Source organism: Ursus arctos, unplaced genomic scaffold, assembly GCF_023065955.2.
Source record: "Ursus arctos isolate Adak ecotype North America unplaced genomic scaffold, UrsArc2.0 scaffold_2, whole genome shotgun sequence".
NCBI lineage: Eukaryota > Metazoa > Chordata > Mammalia > Carnivora > Ursidae > Ursus > Ursus arctos.
In genome coordinates, this window is record NW_026622874.1 from 16,792,062 (window position 1) to 16,801,074 (window position 9,013).

Below are 9,013 nucleotides of genomic sequence, written 5' to 3' on the forward strand. Positions count from 1 at the left end.
GCACTCTCCCTCTCCCAAATAAATAAATAAATCTTTAAAAAAAAAATTGAGCCTTCTAGTCCTTTAATGTGGTGTATCTGTTCATTTATTTAGAGCTTCTTTGATTTCTTTTCTTGATGATTTGTAGTTTTCAATATGCAGAACTGATTCCTATTTTGTTAGATTTATTCCTAAGTATTTCATTTCTTGTGTGACATCATCATTGGTATTTTTATTAATTTGAAATTCCAATTGCTCATTGGTGATATATAGGAATATAATTGACTTTTGTATATTCACCTTGAATTCTGTAATCTTGCTATATTTGTTTCTTAGTTCTAAGAGATATTTCATAGGTTATTTGAGATTTCCTACATAATCATGGCAAATAGAGACAATTTTATTACTTTTTTTTCTTTTTTTGAAGATTTTATGTATGTATGTATTTATTTAAGAAATTGAGAATGAGAATGAGTGAGTTTTGGGCAGGGAACAGAGGGAGAGGAACAAGCAGACTCCATGCTGAGTGCAGAGCCCAGCACGGGGCTGATCCCAGAACCCTGAGATCATGACCTGAGCTGAAATCATGAGTTGGACGCTCAACTGACTGAGCCACCCAGGTGCCCCTTATTACTTTTTTTCAATCTTTATGCCTTTTTAATTATTTTTCTTGCCTTATTGCACGGGGCAGGATCCCAGTATGGTGCTATATAGGAGTGGTGAAGGGATGACATCTTGCCTTTTCCTGATCTTCAGAGAAAACATTCAGTCTCTCACCACTCAATGTGATATCAAATAAGAGTGGTGAGTAAGTGGTAGGTATTTTGTAGATGCCTTTTATAATGTTAAGGAAGTCTCTATTTTCAGTTGCTAAGATTTTTTTTTTAAATCGTGAAGGGTTGTTGAATTTTGTTTGATGCTTTTTCTGTATCTAATGAAATGATAAGCCAATTAAAAAATCTGTTAATATAATTATTATATAATCAAATAATACAATTATTTGATTGATATTTAAATATTGGAATAGCTTTGAATTATTAAGATAAACCCCATTTGGTCAAGAAGTGTTATCCTGGATTAAATTTTTTTTTTTTTTTAAGATTTTATTTATTTATTTGACAGAGAGAGACAGCCAGCGCGAGAGGGAACACAAGCAGGGGGAGTGGGAGAGGAAGAAGCAGGCTCTTAGTGGAGGAGCCTGATGTGGGGCTCGAACCCAGAACGCTGGGATCACGCCCTGAGCCGAAGGCAGATGCTTAACCGCTGCGCTACCCAGGCGCCCCGTATCCTGGATTAAATTAGTTGATTCAGGTTTCTGTAGTCCGTGTTCTTTTCCTTACCATCTAAGATGTAAGTTTTAATTTGACATTCTGTTTCAGATTTCCTTGATTTGTTCTTATTTCAGTCATCTTCCTTTTACCTCTCCCTTTATTTCAATTTATTTTCTGTTTATGGCTTCATCTCCTGCTTAATATGGACTGTATCTTCTAGCTTCTTTTGGAAGACACCAAGTTAATTACTTTCAAAAGATTAAACTTTTTATTTCATAATGGGCAGGTTGGTATGTACAATAACTATCTTATGTGGGGCTGCTGGACTGGCATTAGATCTAGGTTTAACAATTGGGTTCTATGAGTTACTAGAGCATAAGATGCAATTTTTTTTTTTCCTGGTATAATGTGGGATGAAAAATTGTATCTCCAGTAGGGTTTTTATTTAGACATACATAGGCAACTAAAAATGATTGGTTACAATATACCTCCTGATACGCTGTTTTCTGCTGCATTGAGCACTAGAGATGGTAGTCCTTGAATAGATACAGAAAGAAAGGAAATAATAAATAGAAGAATAAAAAACGTGGCTATTTTTTTTTTAAAGATTTTATTTATTTATTCAACAGAGATAGAGACAGCCAGCGAGAGAGGGAACACAAGCAGGGGGAGTGGGAGAGGAAGAAGCAGGCTCATAGCAGAGGAGCCTGATGTGGGGCTCAATCCCATAACGCTGGGATCACGCCCTGAGCCGAAGGCAGACACTTAACCACTGTGCCACCCAGGCGCCCCAAACGTGGCTATTTTTTATTCTGGCTTTGGCTGATACAGTTGAAAGATAGTCATTTGTTTTGCTCGTTATTTTATTCCCTGTATCTCAGAGTTGGAGACACATAATGAGAGGGAGGCAAAGCCTTTTCCTCCCTTTTTTGGCATTTTCTATGATATTTTATTTAGATTGTGGAAAATGTGATTTATAGTTCAGGAATGTTTCTTAATCCATTTTGACTGACAATGCTAGTGGAAATTCCCCTTGGTAGTGTCATGTGGTCTTCTTATTTTTAGCTTACAATGTTATAGCCAATTTTTGTCATTTTGTATATTGTGATGGATTTTTAATGGTGAGTTGAATGTGAGTTGAGTTGTATCAGGCAATGCCACTGTTTTGCTATACCAAGAAACAGCCTGAGGTTTGTGGAATAACTCTTGTAAAGTCATATGGCCTGTAAATATGAAAGTTTATATTTAAAGTTAGTTTTGTTTTCTCTACAGTCCAAAGTTCTGGGATCATAATGAAGTTTAAGAGAGTTCAGGGGTGCCTGGGTGGCTTAGCTGGTTGGGCGTCTGACTCTTGATTTTGTCTCAGGTCATGATCTCAGGGTCGTGAGATGAAGCTGCACATGGGACTCTGTGCTGGGCATGGAGCCTGCTTAAGATTCTCTCTCTCCCTCTCTCTGTGCTCCCACCACCCCTGCCCTGCTTGCATACTGCTCTCAATCTCTCTTAAAAAAAAAAAAAGTTCAATACAAGTGAGGGAATGAAATTGTTGTATAGAGGAAACCCAGATTTTATGAGTTTGGAGCCATTTTGTAAGTAAAATCCAAAGTGTGGCTGTGCCATCTTGTAAGTGAAGTGAAGTGTTAGTAGATACATTGGAATCAAGGAATTTTGCAGCCAGGGAGCTAGGTGTTAAGTCAGTAAGAATGGGAATGGGGTTGGGTAGGGAGTCAGATGATCAAAGTCATCAAGAATGGTGGTATGACCTGTAAGTAATGGTAACAGGAGTAGTAAAAAGCTGTCCTGAGTTGTTGATAGAACAGTTTCGAGCAAGGAACATTCAGAGCCATATTTCCTCTGGCCCAATTAATGAAAAGGACTTTGAAAAAGAATGGCTTCCACTGGTGGAAAAGATTGAGCCTGTTATGTTATCACAGCAAAGCACTGTTTCAGTTGAGGCAACATTTGTGGAAAGTTCTGAGATTTTATAGAAGTTTCTCATAATTTGAGGAATCCCCTTGAGGCTTCTTTGGTTCCTGTGGGAGTGTACCCCTGGCTTCAGGTCAAAACCATCTTAAAGTCAGTGGAATCCTCACTCAATTCCTGTCTTCTTGTGATTCTCCTACATGGATTAAACTTCTTTCCATTTCCTCTGTGTGAAAAAAATCAGATCCCATGAATTCCTTTATTTTTGTTTAGCCTATCTTGGTTGTACCCAGCTAGCTTACTTTTTCTGTGTCCCTTGAACCTCTCTCATTTTTTGAGAGGTAGCAAAGTCCCCTTGCTTTTGATTCCTTTTGGATGAATGTAGCATAAAGGAAATTCGTCTGCAAAGCGATTTACAGATGGATATTATAGACTTTGAGTATCGTAAAATAATGAATTCAAAGTGGAGAGATGTTGGTGGGAGGGGGGTGGAAACAATGTGAAGAAGGTGTGTTTTCTCGACTTGCAGAATGAATGACATGCTCCCAATTTATTAAAATTTGGTAAATGTTTTTTTGTTGTTGTTTTCCCCATATATTTAAGACTTAACCATACCTCTTGTCCTCTCTCCAGGAAGGAAAAGGGGAGAATAAAACTCCCATCTGTTCTGCTTTCTTTTTTTTTTTTTTTTTTAAAGATTTTATTTATTTATTCGACAGAGATAGAGACAGCCAGCGAGAGAGGGAACACAAGCAGGGGGAGTGGGAGAGGAAGAAGCAGGCTCATAGCAGAAGAGCCCGATGTGGGGCTCGATCCCAGATCGCTGGGATCACGCCCTGAGCCGAAGGCAGACGCTCAACCGCTATGCCACCCAGGCGCCCCTGTTCTGCTTTCTAATAAGTTTTGAGAATTCATATAGTGATGTACTTTGAAAATATTTCCCCAACTTTATTTATGAGTATATCCTTTAAAACCAGGGTTAAAGTCTTTTTTTTTTTTTTTTTCCTCATTCCATCAGTAATTCCTGGGAGTCTGTCACGGACTGATACCACGTAGGTCTGACTGCTTTATCCTTCCCAAAGTCCCACTTACTAGTCACTGGCACCTTGTGATCTTTTAGTATTTTATAAATGAAATGATTGATGAGTTTGATCTTTTCAGGTATCAAAGTTAAGGTGACCAGGCTATTATTTATACAGTTATTCGTTTATTTTCTTTAGAAGTAGACCTTACACCTGTCCTTTCTCTGTTTATAGGCTTCACAGTTGTCCATCATGTGTTCAAAAAGATTGTTTCTGTGATAAGTTGAGGACATGTCTTAAATATTCCTGGATCCATGCTACCAGGGCAAACTGATCTGAAAACAGCTACTGTGTTTAATCTCTGACTCATTTATCTTCTATTCTGGATGAACTTTGTACCCTATTGCAAAGGTGGTTGACTCTCTGTTTATTTAATCACAGTTGAACTTTATATAGGCTTCATACTCAGATTCAGCTTTAGAAAAAAAAACAACAGTTACTCATTTAGGAGCTCTGTAATTCACAGGTCACAGTCTCCCTGTTTTGAGATTAGATAATAGAAGGAATTAGAGGTATTTGGGAAAATTTGGGGAAGGTACTGAATAGTGTAGTAAAAATTATTATTTTTCTATGAACCTCTAATCTTCTGTTGCCATAGGTAATTACAGACTGGTCAAGGAGGCATCGTTTAGCTTTCCTTTTCATATCAAAGAATCCACAGCTGTGTCACCCTGTTCTCCCAGTAAATCTAATTCAGAAGTTTTCGTAACCATGGATTTCTTCCTATTTACGACGAACTAAACTTACTTAATGAGCAGAGTAGAGTGAGGCAGAAAGCCCTTTAATTCTTTTTGCTTGTTCTTTGGATTAGTTATTTCCAGCCCCTGGGATAGAACCTTAGTTAGGTCCCAAGGTTTTTCTGTCTCACTAAGTAATTAAAAGTATATATCACAGGCAAGTATCGAAAGTCCAAAATCTCATTCATTTTAAAATCTCTTCTCCTTCAGTTTATGTTGGCCTCAGGCCGAGAGGATTGAAAGGGTGATTTAGGGAGGGATTTTGACCTGACTTTTGTCTTTTCTTGCTTCACTGCATTCTACACTTAATAGTTGCTGTTTTGGGGCCCTTTAGTGTCAGAATAGAGGGAGAAGTAAGGGGCAGAAGAGTTCTTCCGGTCTGGTAAAGTTGCAAGGTGGCAGTGATGCTATCTGAGCTTAGTGGAATCCAAGGCTTATCCTTTCTTCCCTGTGGTGCTTCTTTCAGTTTGGGGATTGTGTTCCTACTGACCTTAACCTGCAGTCCTTGGCATGAGGGATGCTGTTTCCTTGTGGCCAGTTTCATCCCTCCGCTCCCCTTCTGCATCCCTGGGTTGCCTTCAGCCTCTTATTGAGACTGCCAGAAATTTTGGTGGGGGTCATAGTCAGCTAATCAACTTGACTATCAGGCAGCCCCATTCTATAGGGTCTGTAGCTGATCATTGGAAAACAGACCCTTTAGCCCTGCTCTCAACAGGTATGTAGTTTACTACTGATACAAACTGTTCTTCTACAGGCAGCTCTTAGCTATACTTATCTTTGCTTCTTTGTTCATCCATGGATCAGGTAACTTCCCCTATGTGTCTCAAATTCCAGAAAATGCATATTAGCTTTTCAGATGGTCCTTTTGAACCTTCAATTGGCTTGAGGTGATCAGGGAAATTTTCTTCCCTCCCATGGGAAGAAGGAAATGTATAACACTCTAATAACAGTCTCCTCCCACAAAAAAAAAAAAATCCTTATTAGCAACCTCTTCACTCTCCCAATGGATTTTTAGTCATCTCTTAGACAATGAAGAAGTGAGTGATTGGAGAACTGGTTTCACAGTGTCTTTGATAAAATCTACTGCAATGTAAGCAGCAATAAAGCAGGCATTTTTGTCTGTTTTGTATATTGCTGTATCATTAGGTTTTACAAGGTACGTGACACGTGGTAAGCACTCAGCAGTTGTATGCTGAACATATGAAGGAATGAATGAAAAAGTAGTCAAGCACCTTGTTTATGATGTACATATGACATCTGTTGTATAAAAAAGAGAAACCAAAAAACAAGAAATGTCAGATTTAATATCCTATTAAAACAATTTTAAAATTGTGTTTGCAAAGAAAATAAATGCAAAGTTTTTGGATTATCACCCAATTGTGATGTCCAAAAATATATGTATTTTTCAGAGAGCAAAGGCTAAAAATTCAAAGCTAGAAGTTTAATTGTAGGCAGTCCAGAATGAATAGGAAATTTTGTGTATTTTAGTAATTTATTCCATCCATTTGCAGATTATAAATTCCTGAAACTTTAAGAGTCTGTGAAGAGTGTATTCAAGTGGAACTTAAACTAGACTGTGGCTCATAGATGAAGAGATACTCTAGGGTTAGCATCTGGTAACGTTCTTCTCTCAGATTTCTCTGATATGTGTCTGTGCCTTTCAGTCAGAAGTTTTAAAACGTGTTCTGACTACAGGTCATGTGGGAAGTAAGGACTGTGAATCAGTGTGGACTTTTGGGAGTCCAAACATCAGCAAAGATGATCTACCAGTGATGTCATTGGAAAAATTTCCCTAAAATTAACTGGACAAATGGTACTATTAGAGGTTACAAAGGAGGGATTTCACAAGTAAATTTTTTTTTTTTTTTTTAAGATTTTATTTATTTATTTGACAGAGATAGAGACAGCCAGCGAGAGAGGGAACACAAGCAGGGGGAGTGGGAGAGGAAGAAGCAGGCTCATACCGGAGGAGCCTGATGTGGGGCTCGATCCCATAACGCCGGGATCACGCCCTGAGCCGAAGGCAGACGCTTAACCGCTGTGCCACCCAGGCGCCCCTCACAAGTAAATTTTTTATTTATACAAGATCACAAGTGTAGACACAGAATGGCAAATGATTTTTTTTAAAGATTAAAAATTTTTTTAAAAGTAATCTCCCCACCCCTTGTGGGGCTCAGACTCACAACCCTGAAATCAAGAATCATGCTCAGAGTGCCTGGGGTGGCTTAGTTGGTTAAGCATCTGAATCTTGATTTCAGCTGAGGTCGTGATCCCAGGGTCCTGGAATGGAGAGTCCCACGTCAGGCGCCACGCTCAGTGGGGAGTCTGCCTGAGGGTTCTCTCCCTCTCCCTCTGCCCCCTTCCACAGCTTGCATTCTCACTTTCTCTCAAATACATACATAATACATACATACATACATACATAAATCTTAAAAAAAGTCGCATGTTCTGCCAACTGAGCCAGCCAGGCACCCCTGGCAAATGATTTTCTTGTCATATGCCAACTTTCATTAGTTGATAGTGGTCCCTGGAAAGCTAGACTGAGAAGGGTTCTGCAACTAACTCCAGTCCCAGGCCCTCTGCTATATCAGAGACAGCACATGGCATTGGGGGGATAACACACTCACATTCCTCTTTTGGTCAACCGTGATTAGAACGTCTTAAGTGTCCATGATGGTTCAGATGCTAATTATGAGGGAATTATGGTTAGGTGATGATAGAGTAAAGATAATTCTGCTCCATTCTTGTCTGTGAAATTATCAAATGTAATACATAGGTTAAATAAAGAATAGCAAACAACTTTGATGGAAGTAGCAATCACACCCTAAGATTAAAGAATAACTGACAAAGGGAAAATTAAAGCCAAAGGGAAAATGTGACAGGTATGTATATCTCTATATTTTGAGCAGTGTTCAGGGTTTCCCAACATAGATGGCTCAGACTTGGAACAGTACAAACAGCAATCTTTTAACTGGAATAGCAAAGTCTTACATGTAGACAGGCTTAGAAGAACCCTGAACTTTGTTCCACACTCATAGAGTGGCAGGGGAGGCAGAATTAAGGAACTTGAAAGCAAAGCCATCATCTCACGCAGAAGAGTGTTGCTGTGACATGGTGAAGGAGCGAAAGCAAGTGACAGTCAACTTTGAGCTGAATCAGTAGATGATGTTATACAGAAATGATCCTATTTATGTGGAATGAGGCACAATGAGAGCATGGAGATGTGCTCTGGAGTACCCAGCAGCGTGGACAAATATCTGGGAAAAGCATGTAGTTATTGAACTTATCTGTTGTACCAACTTACTTCCCTGGTGTTTTCTTCAGCACATAACAGGCATAGAAAGAATGGCTTAAAAGTGAGCCAGCACTGGGCTTAAACTGAAGTACAATAGGGAAAGGAGGAAAGGAACCAAATGTACTCAAGGTAGATGGTGAATACATGTCAGAAGATATGTTAAGCAATAGTTGAATATTTCAAATAAACACCTGTCAGAGATTTCAAAGAGATTTTTTAAAATTTTATTTTTAAGTAATCTCTGCACCCAATGTGGGGCTTGAATTTATGACCCAGAGATTAAGAGATTGGCTCCACCGACTAAGCCAGCCAGGTGCTCCTTAAGAGATTTTTATTTTTTGTATTCATTATTTTTTAAAGATTTTATTTGTTTATTTGACACAGAGAGAGAGAGAGACAGCCAGTGAGAGAGGGAACACAAGCAGGGGGAGTGGGAGAGGAAGAAGCAGGCTCCCAGCAGAGGAGCCTGATGTGGGGCTCGATCCCAGGACTCTGGGATCACGCCCTGATCTGAAGGCAGACGCTTGACGACTGAGCCACCCAGGCACCCCACGACTGAGCCACCCAGGTGCCCCTCCTTAAGAGATTTTTAGAGAGGTGTTTACAAAGAGCAAAGGAAGAAACACTGACTTTAAAGAAATAATTACTAAGACAGCATAAAGAGATGAAAAGTGGTCTGGAAGCCTGCAGGAAAGAAATGGAAAGGAAAAAAATATATATATATTC